Here is a 14,147-nt window from a genome sequence, read left to right as displayed (position 1 = left end):
CTATTAAATCTTGCAGCTGCACATTCTTCTGGTCCGTGTTTGTTCTGGCTCGAGCTGAGCTTTTGCTCGCCGTCCACCACTCCTGATCACTGTTGTCGCAGACCTGCTGCTGACTTCCATGTCTCCAGATCCGGCAGGGTGTCCACTGCACTTCTGATCCAAGGAGGCTCCCATTGCCACTCCCCATTGGACTAGAGGCTTGCCATTGTTCCTGTGTGGCTAAGTGCCTGGGTTCATCCTAATCGAGCTGAATACTAGTCGCTGGTTCTCTTCCATGACCCACAGCTTCTAACAGAGCTATAACACTCAACACATGGCCCAGGGTTTCATTCCTTGGAATCTGTGAGGCCAAGAACCCCAGGTAAGAGAACAAAAGGCTTGCTGCCATCTTGGGAGCGGGCCCACCACCATCTTGGGAGCTCTAAGAACGAAGACCCGCCGGTAAAAATATGACACTGAATCATATGGTACATCTAGTTCTAGATCCTTGAGGAATCGCCATACTGTTTTCCATAATGGTTGAACTAGTTTACAATCCCACCAACAGTGTAAAAGTGTTCCTATTTCTCCACATCCCCTCCAGCACCTGTTGTTTCCTGACTTTTTAATGATCGCCATTCTAACTGGTGTGAGATGGTATCTCATTGTGGTTTTGATTTGCATTTCTCTGATGGCCAGTGATGATGAGCATTTTTTCATATGTCTGTTGGCTGTATGAATGTCTTCTTTTGAGAAATGTCTGTTCATATCCTTTGCCCACTTTTTGATGGGGTTGTTTGTTTTTTTCTTGTAAATTTGTTTGAGTTCTTTGTAGGTTCTGGATATTAGCCCTTTGTCAGATGAGTAGATTGCAAAAATTTTCTCCCATTCTGTAGGTTGCCTCTTCACTCTGATGGTAGTTTCTTTTGCTGTGCAGAAGCTCTTTAGTTTAATTAGATCCCATTTGTCAATTTTAGCTTTTGCTGCCGCCATCCCATTACTGGGGATATACCCAAAGGATTATAAATTATGCTGCTATAAAGACACATGCACACGTATGTTTATTGCAGCACTATTCACAATAGCAAAGACTTGGAATCAACCCAAATGTCCATCAGTGACAGATTGGATTAAGAAAATGTGGCACATATACACCATGGAATACTATGCAGCCATAAAAAAGGATGAGTTTGCATCCTTTGTAGGGACATGGATGCAGCTGGAAACCATCATTCTTAGCAAACTATCACAAGAACAGAAAACCAAACACCGCATGTTCTCACTCATAGGTGGGAACTGAACAATGAGATCACTTGGACTCAGGAAGGGGAACATCACACACCGGGGCCTATCATGGGGAGGGGGGAGGGGGGAGGGATTGCATTGGGAGTTATACCTGATGTAAATGACGAGTTGATGGGTGCAGCAGACCAACATGGCACAAGTATACATATGTAACAAACCTGCACGTTATGCACATGTACCCTACAACTTAAAGTATAATAATAATAAATAAATTTAAAAAAAAAATTCTATATTATCATACATATTTTATATATAGCCTTTATTCTGCAATTAAAATTCTAATATCTGAAAAAAAAAATATGACACTGAAGAAAAATGAACCAAACTTTATTTATCACAAATGTTTGAGGTATGAGCCAAAAGTTTGCATCAGAAAACTGTGCAGGTACTATTTATCATTGGCTTCAGTCTCACTCCAGGCTGCGTAAAAACAATTACAGGTACAGGAAGCAGACACTTACTGTCAGTTGTTATGTAGATCTTACCTGTGGTTTATACTTATGCTTACTCACTTAAGTACCACTCAATCTATGCCCAATTTTGCATGTGTGAGCTTTGATGTATGAATCCAGGCTTTTAACTAGAACCTTCCCTCAAGCATTTGTACCTGAATGTCTTGTAGGAATAACGCATGGCATTAAAATTATTGAACTTTACCTTGGAAACATGTCTAAGAAAACAATACAGGAAAAAAGTAAGAAAGGAGGGAACAGGGAGAGAAGGGAGTGATATTTACTGGGTACTTGTTACATGTCAGATATGTTGTAAACAGTTTCAATTATGTGAAGAGGTATTTTACAATGATGAGATTCCGTTTGAGGGTCAAAAAAGTAAAGTTACTTTTCAGCAGAGGAGAATCTGGGATCCAATTCTAGACCTTCTATTTCCCAGTCCAATATCATTTCTACAATTAATCAGAAAAGAAGCAAATGTGAAGAGGGTAGGGTGAGTAGAGAGAGGAGAGAGAGAGAGAAAGGGAGAGGGAATGAAAATTCTGTAACTTTGTTGGGGATCCTATAACAAAAATTTTCCTTGTCTGGGTGGTTCTAATAATCTTTTCTTTTTTTTTTTTTTATTTTGAAGGCAGAAGGTCATATTCTGAGTTAAGATGTTTGCACACAGATTCTCTGTCACCTTTCATGAACAATGCAGAGGAATAATGGTAACTGACAAAACTGCTGCATCTCCTCCATCACTTTGTCCTTCCTCAAAGAATTCCACAAGTACAAAGACTCCTTCCCTAAAACAAGACATGAATCCCTCCATGGTTTTGGAAGATTTGACTGACCTATAAGCTCCTGAAGAATAGGCAATATTTATTCTTCTTCTTTTTAGAGATGGAGTCTTACTCCGTAGGCCAGGCTGCGGTGCAGTAGTGTGATCTCAGCTTACTGCAACCTCTGCCTCCCTGGTTCAAGCGATTATCCTGCCTCAGCCTCCTGAGTAGCTGGGATTACAGGCACATGCCACCATGCCTGGCTAATTCTTTTGTATTCTTAGTAGAGATGGGAAGTTCACCATATTGGCCAGGCTGGTTTTTGAACTCCTGACCTCAAGTAATCTGCCTGCCTCAGCCTCCCAAAGTGTGGGGATTACAGGCATGAGCCACTGGTCCCCCCGGCCAATAGGTAATATTTCTTGTTTATGGTTGTATCTACAGGGCCTCACATACCGATTTGAGGACAATATGGGACCAAAAACATTGTTTTTTAATGAATGAATGAGAAGGAAGAGTTATATAAGTAACAAGAACATGTTCCTGGATTTCTCCATCTTTTCTGAGTGCTCTCTGTCTCTTTGTTTCTCTCTCTCTCTCTCTCTCTGGTTCTTCTGCCCTGTAGGTCTCCAGAAGGCCACTACTCCCCCCTCTAAAATACACAACCAAATTTGCTTCTGTGTTTCTTCTTGATGCAACCTGGAAGTCCAGCATTCACTAAGAGAACCTCACTAAACACCAACAGATAATGGAACAGGACCAAGATGACTAATAGATTTATGGAGTTATGGCCCAGACCCTCCCTGTCTGTACCCCAGCTATAAGTACATAGAAAAACTGCTCAGCCACATGGCCCAGCTGCTGGCTTTCCCTAAAACTCAATATGCTTGAGCACAACAGTATTTTTTTTTTTTTTTGTCTTTTCCTACTGTTCCCTCCCTTGTATGTTTTCAGGTAACTTGTACACTATCCAGGGCAAATCCAATGACATCCCTCCTCTACATCTGGAGCCTCACTCCTGTTTCAGCACTGGAATCCAATGGGATGGAAAGTTGCATTCAGAGTACATTGGTAAATATCACAGTGAACAAATTATCTCCATGCATTATCTTCTTGTGTGTACATGAACACAAGAAGTTGAAGTGGCCTATTACATGTACCACTCAGATTTTCCTTTAAGAGAACTGCCGTGAGAAATGTAGTTGGTTGACAACCGTTTGTTCTACCTTTAAACCTGCCACCATGTTCACAACAATGCCACGAGATCTCTGAGTGGATCCTAGGTCACAGACAATGACTCAGCAGGACCATTTCTACTCAGCATGGGATTTCTCTAATGTCAGGCTTCGTTAGAGATATTTTCATTGGCCTGGCCAAGATTTTCTCAGAATTTCCCAGCAGTTTGAGGCTTCTTCTACCCAATCATCCTAATTTCCCTGTCTCCTTTTACAGATCCTACATCTGCATCACACCCTGAAGTGTCCCTCTGCTTATTCTTTCCCTCTTCACCATTTGTTTTTTACTGGCATTTCCCCAATATACCTCTTGCACATCTAATTCCATTTTGGTGTCTATTACTCAGAGATCCCAAATGGATACAAAGTATATCCTCCAAAAATTACAATTGTTATATCAATGCTGGGTAAAATATCTGTTTCTTATATAACTAGGATATTTGTTTTCATATTCCAAGAGAATTAAATAAAGTAAAAAAGACCTGAGATCAAATTTTATCTTTTCACCATATGAGCCATGTGACTTTGGGGAACACAATAAACCTCTGAGCATCAAGTTAATTTTCACAATGGGAATGAAAGGAAAAAAGATGACCTTAATTTATGTTCTTAACTCATCTCAATTAGGAGAAGAATTAGGAAAACTGGTAGTATTAAGAAATAATAGAAAGTATAGAAAGTTTCTAGAACATAGTACATGACAAATCAATATTTGTTCTCACCTTAGATTTATCACTAAGTCAGAGTCTATGTTCAAAAAAATCTTGAAGAATGCAGAATATATGAATAATGCCCCTGGATCTGTACCTGGAGCTAGACTGCCTGAGTAGAACTACTGGCCCTAGCACTTTTTAGCTGTGCGATCTTTGGCAAGTGACCTAACATTTTTGTGCCTCAATTTCTTATCTGTAAAATGGGAATAGTAATGGTTCTATTTCACAGTGTCGTTTTGCAGATGAATTGAATTTACGTAAGAGCCCTGTGTGGCACATGGTAAGCAGATGTTAGTGTATGCTACTGCAACTTTCTGAGCCTTTTGCCCTTATTTAATTTCTTCTCTCTTCTGACCCCTACACCACCTCCCGAACTACATCCTGACAACAGTAATCTTTACTAGCAGGATGTGTCTGGATGCCAATAGCCCTGTCTCCCCTCATACCCAACACACACACACACACACACACTCTCTCTCTCTCTCTCTCTCTACCCCCCCGCCCCACCATCTCATTAAAAAAACTAGCCCCGTGAATTATAAGTGATAATTTTCATTTTCAAGGTCAGAAGGAAATAAGATGTTTGGGATCTAATTGAATTAATATGGCCCCACGGTATTTCTTAGACTTTTTTTTAAAATAAGAGATAGATATCAGCTCATTTTCTTGTGATTTTCTTTTTTCTTTGCAAATTAGAAGCATGTTATCTTGCTAATTAAGGAAACTGGTTAACTTGGTTTCAGTCTATTTAAGATTTTATTAAACACTACTTTCATACATTTGGCTGTAGATAAAATAGGCTTGCTTCCTAACATTTACAAAACATGTTAAAATGTGTGCAGTATTTTTGACTACATTCTCTCATTTAAAACTCACAATGTCCTTAAGAGGTAGGGATTTTTATTTCTATTCCATGAATAATGAAACAGACATGCAATGAGTGACTTTGCATAATTAGTTTGAGGCACACCATGGGTAAAACTTTCAGTGATTTTACCTATTTTGATTCCTAAACCCAGGCATGGTTTGATACCCTAACCCTAACCCAACCATGCTTGGGATTGATTCCACTGTAAGTATTACGTTGGTGCAAAAGTAATTGCCATTTCAGATTGTGAATTTTAAATCATTAAAATTAGGCTCAAACACATCTTTATTAATAAAAATAGGAACCACTACAATCAATATATTTTTGCCAATGAGAAATGAGTTTGTTTATTCCTGTAGCATAAAAAATTCGTGCTTCAGGAATTGGTGAATTCTTGGAAAGCATTTTGTACATCCTGATGGTTGTGGAAGCATTTTCCAGCAAAAAGTTGTTGAGATGCTTGAAGAAGTGGTAGTCAGTTGGTGAGAGATCAAGTGAATATAATGGGTGAGGCAAAACATCGTAGCCCAATTCATTCAACTTTTGAAGCTTTGATTGTGCAATGTGTCATCAGACACTGTCATGAAGAAGAATTGGACCCTTTCTGTTGACCAATGGCAGCTGCAGGCATTGCAGTTTTCAGTGTATCTCGTCGAATTACTGAGCATACTTCTCAGATGTAATAGTTTCACTGAGATTCAGAAAGCTGTAGTGGATAAGAGCGGCAGCAGACCACCAAACAGTGACCATGACCTTTTTTTGGTGCAAGTTTTGCTTTGGGAAGTGCTTTGAAACTTCTTCCCAGACCAGCCACAGAGGTGGTCATTGCCAGTTGTCATACATAAAATCCACTTTTTGTCACACATCACAATCTGATTGAAAATTGGTTCATTGTTGTTGTGTAGAGTAAGAGAAAATGGCACTTCAAATGATGATTTTTTTTTTTTATTTTTGCTCAGCTCATGAGGCACCCACTTATCGAGCTTTTTCACCTTTCTAATTTGCTTCAAATGCCAAATGACTGTAGAATGCTCAACGTTGAGTCCTTCAGCAACTTCTCATGTATTCATAAAAGGATCAGTCAAGATGATTGCTCTCAACTGATCATTGTCAACTTCCAATGGCAGGTCACTATGCTCCTCATCTTCAAGGCTCTCATCTTCTTTGAAAAACTTCTAGAACCACCATGCATTAGTCTCTTAAGATATGTAGAAACCAAAACATGAAGTTACAAACCAAACTTCCAATAATACTAGCTTTTAGATGAACATTGTTTAAATTGTGTTAGTCTCCTAAATCATGTAGAAAATAACTGGAGTATAAAAATCATTTTTACAATAATACTAGCTCTTATAATTGCTTGCATAATTACCTTTATTGAGATCTTTATTTCTTTAGGTGGCTTCAAGTTATTTTTTAGTGTCCTTTCATTTCATCTTTCAGGACTCCTTTAAGCATTTCTTGCAAGGTAGGTCTAGTGGCAACTTTTGTTTATCTGGGAATGCCTTAATTTCTCCCTCACTTATAAAGGATAATTTGGCCACGACTTTGAGTATATTGACTGACTGCCTTCTGGCCTCTGGAGTTTCTGATGAGAAATCTACTGATGATCTTATTGAGGATCCCTTGTATGTGACAAACTACTTCTCTCTTCTTGCTGCTTTCAATATTCTTTGTTTTTGTGTTTTGGAAGTTTGGCTATACTGTGTCTTGATGTGGGTTTCTTTAAGGTCATCTACATGGAATCTGTTGAACTTGAACTTCTTAGATGTTTATATTCATGTCTGTTATCAAATGTAGGAAGTTTTTTTTTTTTTACCATTATTTAAAATAATATTTTCTCTTCCCTTTTTTTTTTAATCTCTTCTTATTCTGGGATTCCCACAACGTGTGTGTTAGTCTACTTGATGGTGTCCCATATGTCCCCTAGGCTTTGTTTACTTATCATCATCTTTATCTTTTTATACTTCAGACTCAATAATTTCCATCGTCCTTTCATCAAGTGAGCTGATTATTTCATCTGCCTGCTCAAATCTATCTTTAAATTTCTTTAGCAAATTTTTCATTTTAGTTACGGTAATTTTCATCTCAAAAATGTATTTTTTGTTGCTTTTTACGTTTTCTATCTCTTTATTGATATTTCTATTTTGTTCATACATTATTTTGTTGACTTTATGTATTCCTTTAGTTCTGTGAGAATTTTTAAGACAGGTGTTTTAAAATTTGCGTCTAGTAGATGTACCGTGAGGATTTTCCAGAGGCAGTTTCTGTTGAATTTTTTGTTGTTGTTGCCGTTTAATTGTGTGTGTGTGTGTGTGTGTGTGTGTGTGTGTGTGTGTTTTAATGGAGTATACTTTCCTCGTTACTTTTGTACATTTTAATTTTTTTTGAAAACTGAGCACCTGAATCTCATAGTATGAAAACTCTGAAAGTTAGATTCTTCCCCTTTCCCAGGATTTGCTGGATTTTGTAATTCTTCTCATTTATTTTTTGATTATTGTAGGCTTTGCCAATGGCCAGTGTGAGGAGTAAATCTAACGCCTTTTCAGTACTTTTCTGAGCCTGAACCTTTCCCTGAGCATGCATAATCACTTCCTAACTTCTCCTCTATATGCAGTTGTTTCTTAAAGTCCTAATTTTTAATGCCTGGTTCCCAAAAAGAGATAAAGAGAAAAATGAAGATGGGAAAGAGGTGCTGGCTCTTTTAATCCCCTGGAAGTAATTTTAGTTGGAGCAGGAAAGGCAACAATGGCTGCCTGCCTCGGTATCTGCAGCCCTTTGATCAGAAGCAGCAGTCAGCAATTTGAGCACAGATCTTGAGCATTTGGAGAATAGGGCCCTCTTTGCCCACCCTGGCCCCTGCAATGTGTGTGCAAGCTGCTCCAGAAATCTGTGCACAGCTGCCTGCCACCAGAATGGGCATGGGTGGGGGAGGCATAGCTGCCACTGTGCTGAGTGGAAACTGAATGAAGCTAACACAACTTACTGTCCAAGGCTTCCCTTGGAAGTTGCAAGCTTTCAATACACTACAAATTTCCCAAGTAGTTATATCAGACAGATTCTGCCAGTGTGATTGTTGTCTTGGTGGAAAGAGAGATTCCTGTGCTTCCTACTGTACCATCTTCCTTTTGATCTTAACTTAAAGAGACCTAGAAGGGTATACCCACTTAAGTTTCAATATTTCTAGATCTCACTTTTGTCAAGTTTAGAATGGTATATTAGTCATCTAGGGTGACCATATCAAAATATCAAAAACTGGGTTTGGCTTAAGCAACAGAAATGTATTTTGTCACAGCTTCGGAAGCTAAAAGTCCATGAACAAGGTGTTGGCAGATTTGGTTGATGGTGAGGGATTTATTCTAGGCTTGCATATGGCCTGCTTCTCATTATCTTCTCACATAGTATTTCATCAGTGTGTAGGTGAAGAGAGGGAGGTCATTGGTGTCTCTTTCTCTTCTTATAATGACATTGGTAATATTGGATTTCAGCCCCATCCTTATAATCTCATTTATTTTTAATTACCTCTTTAAATGCCCTCCAAACACAGTCACATTAAGGGTTGGTGCTTCAACATATGAATTTGGTGGGGTGAGGAGAAGGTGCACAGTTCAGTTTATAATAAATGGAAATAAAATTATTCAGTTTTCAATGTTTTTATAGTGATCAAATGCACAATGTGTATTTGTGTGACCGATAATCAGCTATCTTTCTTCTCCCATTAGTCACTGATGATGTATGAGGCTTAATCTGTAGTCCACCTACATGTTATCTATTAGCAGAGTCAGAGAAGAAAATAGTTACTATGCAACACTTCCCTAAAATCCTTAGCCCTCTGCCTCGAATACAGAAGCTTTTGAAGATGTTCATTCTAGGTCTTCTATAGTTTTGTGGGAAAGTAACTTGGTTTACCTTTTTTGAAGGTTAAATTTTGAGGTCCACCATCAAAACTAAAAATGTACAAATTAATTTTCCAAGAATTCTTTTTCCACAAATTTATTCTGCAGAGAAGTTTCACAAGTCTAAAACAGGTGAAGCTACAAGATGATTCAACGTTGCATTTTTAAGTTTTATTTTATTTTATTTATATAAAATTGATGTTTTGGAGTGTTTTATAAATTTTGACACATCACAGATTCATATAACAACTCGTAAAGGATACTAATACTAAAAAATAAAATAAAATAATAAAATAAAATGCAACTGAAGAAAAAGGATGTTGATCAAAACAGGAACAATAAATTAAATCACGGGGCATACAAGGCACTTAATACCAGGTGGCCATCAAAAAGTGAGATGCAAATATGAATTATTCTGTGTATATGTTTGATGTACGTAAGTAAGAGTGTGTGTATTCTGGGAAATACACAAGAAAGTGAATGAGATGACTGCTGAAATGTGATACGAAAAGGCATTGTTTTAAATCCTTTCCTTCTATTGTATTAATTGTTTCCATTTACAATTATAATAGGAAAGTTTAATTTAAAAAGAAGAATAAATTGATTAAAACTTTCAAAAAGTACATTAGTTTAAATCTAAGTGTTTGGGAGAGAAGACAATATCCAGTATATAGTAGTTTTTAATTAAATGTTTAATTTTGAGATTATTATGATTCACATGCAGTTGCAAGAAATAATGTTATAAAACTATAGTACAATATCACAATCAGGAATTGAAATTTATAGTCACTACAACAGAAAAGTTCCATCACCTACAACAGAAAAGTTCCACCACCACAATATTCTTATGTTGCCTTTTTATAGCTGCTGTCACCTCCACCCTGCCTCCCCCAATTCCTGAGCCCTGGTGAAGACCAGTATGCTCTCCATTTCTATATTTGTCATTTTGAGACTACTATATAAGTGGATTTACACAGTTTGTGAACTTTTGGGATGGGCTTTTTTAAACTTAGCATAAACCCCTGGAATCCATCAAAGTCGCTGCATTAATAGTTTGTACTTTTTATTGCTAATTAGTATTCCATGGTACAGGTTTACCACAGTTTGTTCAACCATTCATTGTCTGAAAGACATCTGGGTGGCTTGTGTCCAGTTTTTGACAATTAAGGAAAAATCTTCTATGAACATTCATGGACAAGCTTTTGTGTGACCACATTTTTAATTTCTCTGGGATAAATGCTCACGAATGCAGTTGTTGGGATGTATGGTAGTTGCATGCTTAGTGACATAAAAAACTACAGAAGTTATATAAGAAACTACAGAAATGTTTTCCAGAGGGGCTATAACATTTGGGACTCCCACTGGTACAGTATGACTGATCCTATTTCTCCACACCCTCTTCATCATTTGGTGTTGTCAATGTTTTTTACTTTATTCTTATAGATGTAGAGTAAGAACTCATTTCGGTTTTAATTTGCATGTGATTAATGGCTAATGACATTGAAAATCTTTTCAAGTGCTTTCTTTTTTTCGCTATCTGTATATCGTCTTCAGTAAAATGCTTTTCCATGTCCTTTGCTCATGATTTAATTTGAATGCTCGTTTTTCTTTATCATTGAGTTTTGAGAATTTTAAATTTATTTTAGCTCTTAGTCTTTTGTTGGTTATTTGATTTGCAAATATGTTCCCTTAAATTGCCGCTTGTCTTTCATTTCTTTGATATTGGCTTTTGCTGAAGAAAAATTTTGAATTTTGATGAAAACATCTTATTAATTTTTCTTTTTATCTATCATGCTTTTGGTCAAATCTGAGAACTTTGCCTAGTCATAGATACAAAAGAATTCTCTCATTTATTTTCTTTGAAGTTTTACAATTTTATGTCTTTACATTTAATTCCATGATGAATTTTGAGCTCATTTTTGTATAAATGGATGTTTACGAGTAGATTATGATTATTATGTGGATGCCCAATTGCCCCAGCACTATTTGTGAAGTGGCTGTGTTTCTTTCATTGAATTTCCTTTGCATGACTGTCAAAAATTAGTTGTGTGTCTTTGTGTGGATCTATTTCTAGGTTCTCTGTTCTCTTCCTTTGGTCTTTGTGTCTGTTCCTCTGCCAAAACCAGTCTAATGACAATAGCCATATAGTAGGTCTTCATATTCAGTAGAGTGATTGTTTCCACTTCAACCTTTTTTTGTCAGGATGGTTTATAAGCTATCCTTAAGCATATGCCCTTCCATATGAATTTTAGAGTAAGCATGTTTTTGTATACAATTGCACTAAACCTACGGATCAATTTGTGGAGAACTGACATCTTTACCATGTTTAGGTTTCTCAGTTCATGACACAATAGCTCTTCATTTATTTAGGTCTTCCTTAATATATTTAACATCTTATAATTTTCAGCATAAAGACTGTAAATGTTTTAAGTTTATTCCTAAGTATGTCATTTTCTTTGGAGTGCTTATAAATTGCATGACCTTTATAATTTTGCTTTCCACATTCATTGTTAGTATGCAAAAATGTAATTGATTTTGTTGTGTATCTAGTGTTTTTAATTAAATTAACCAATGAAAATATCTCTTACTTTACAGATTCAGGTGTCCTCCCTGCTCCAAAACAGGAAAACCTAAATTCTAACTGAATCGTTTTGAATTTGAATTTCATTTCACTGATAATGCAATTGGAACAAGGAAAGCTTTGTGGTGCAGTAAGAAGAAGGTGAACTTTGAAGTCCAAGAGATGTGAGTATGGATTCTAGCTGGCCACATACAAGATTTGTGGCCAGGAGGATGTTAATTAAGTTCTCTGAGTCCCATTTCTGTAATAATAAAAGTAATGACAGTGATAAGAGCTATTGCAATGCAGCATTTCACGTAAGACAGAGCTTGTTTTAAGAGCTTTCCATCTTGCTTGTTTTGGCATTTTGTTTTGTTTTGTATTAGGTTGGTGCTAATCCTTTTGGCAGAAAAACTAAGCCTGAGTTTATATGAAACTGTTTATCATTTATCTTGTTTTCACCTATTGTGAAAGTTTTTGCTGTAAAAATATCAATGCTTTTGATTACACGGTGCTTTTGATTACCGGTAAACCTACCCTACTGTGGAACCAGGCAGTCTAACCTCAGCTCATTCTTAGTCACCATGCTCTAGGTATCCTTAGGCTACGTGAACTACTGCACATGAAAAGTCTTGGATAGAGTCCTTGGGGGCATCTTGAAGAAATATTTAAGTTCTCCTGAAGCTTTTCAGGGTCTGCATTCTTGGATTTAGAGGTATAATAGAGGTAGAGAAGACAGCCTCTCGTCACTGTTGGCACACACTTCCACACTTGCCAGAAAGGGTATTTTCACACATTTCTGGAGACCATTCATGGGAGGTGGTGTGATGCCTCATCATTGTCTGCAGCCTGAGATTTCCCCAAAGGTGTAGCTGAGTGATCCCTGTGACACTCTTTGGTTCAATCATGCTTACTTATTACCACTTTCATTACAACTTCAATAGACTAAATATCATATCACCATTTAACATCTTTCCTTCAACGTTTCATTCTGTATGGCAACTGAACAGGATATACTTACCCCCAAGCCTGATTGAAGTAATACAAAGCTTTACCATTTAACTTGGATTAAACTACTTTAGAATGAGTCTGATTATGAAAACGCCCTCAACTCATTAATTTCTGTGACCAAGATGAATGATACGTCATAGTGCCACCAATAAAGCTGGACTGGTCAGCATTCAGGTGACACCAATGTCACATTCCCCATAGCACTGCCAGGGTCTAGACTCAATGCCAGCAGAACAAGAAGGTTGAGTCACAGAAGCCACTGAAGGCCAAAATAAGTTTTCAAAATATGTAAGGGGGAAAAATACAAGTAAAGAATAAGGGAGTTGGAAGAAATCTAACTGATCATTCAACTTTCTAATCTTAAAAATATGGAAACCAAGACACAACAACAAAAAAAAGGGATATACCCAAGGTCATATAAATGATTTCTGGAAAGATCACAGGCAGTTACACAAGCCATGAACTCTGAAAGCCATCCAAGATTAATAATTTTTAAAGACAGATTGCATAGCATTGCTAATTCCATTTTCTAAAAGATTCATCGGCTAGCTTAGCATTTCATCTATATTCATCTCAATTTCCTCAAAGTACACACACTTAAAATAAATCAAGGCCAATAATGTATGCTTATCTGGAAAATACCTTGTGAAATTGCTCTTATTTAATATTGCTGCTCCCTTCCATTTTGTCCTGTCTATATTAATTTTCCTCTATGTATTTCAAGAGAGAAATACATTTCTGTGTCACTAAGGAACCCACTATAATTACTCATGTAATTACACATGTACGTATGACTGCTTTCATATTCTAGTTAAATGGTTTTAAATGAGCAGAGAATGAAAAAAAAGTATACATTATTTCCTATTATACCAAGAACACATTTTGCCCTCAATATGCATATGTTAAATTTAATAAATCAATGAAATGAATAAGTATCTGTAGGGTTCAGGTCATTAAAAAATAACATAGATTAGTAAAAACAAACCTTTCAGGGCAGACTATGCTTTGATAAAAAAGTGAGGCACAGAGCAAGAGAGAAGATTGTTTACCAAGCTTGAAATTAACCTCTTGTGAGTTCACTCAGACAGTAAGTAGTTACTGAGTGCCATGTGTTAGGCTTTTTATTTGCCAAAAATACAGTGTAGAAATAAAAATAGAGATAGTTTCTGCCCTCAAATAGCTTAATGCCAAGTGAGAAAAAATTATTAAACAAAATCTCACAAAGAAATATACATGCATATAGTTCTGTGTAAGAAAAGTCCTGGGTCTTCTGGGAGACTCTTATCAGGCTGTGATGAAATAGGGACCAGATGCTAACTGGTTATGTGGTCTAAAAGCAAAACAGGGGCCAGGTGCGGTGGCTC

General features: G+C 37.0%; 1 long non-coding RNA gene across 1 annotated transcript in view; it reads left to right on the top strand.

The window, feature by feature from the left end:
- Window positions 1-14,147, top strand: part of LOC116276413 — a 134,652-nt gene that overhangs the window by 94,285 nt on the left and 26,220 nt on the right. The window contains exon 2 of the long non-coding RNA XR_004185941.1: window positions 11,808-11,957. This is a non-coding gene — a long non-coding RNA (uncharacterized LOC116276413). The remainder of the gene's footprint in view (window positions 1-11,807; window positions 11,958-14,147) is intronic.

Source organism: Papio anubis, chromosome 8 (assembly GCF_008728515.1).
Source record: "Papio anubis isolate 15944 chromosome 8, Panubis1.0, whole genome shotgun sequence".
Taxonomy (NCBI): Eukaryota; Metazoa; Chordata; class Mammalia; order Primates; family Cercopithecidae; genus Papio; species Papio anubis.
Note: the sequence above shows the minus strand (reverse complement) of the source record. Positions and strands in the feature narration are given on the sequence as shown.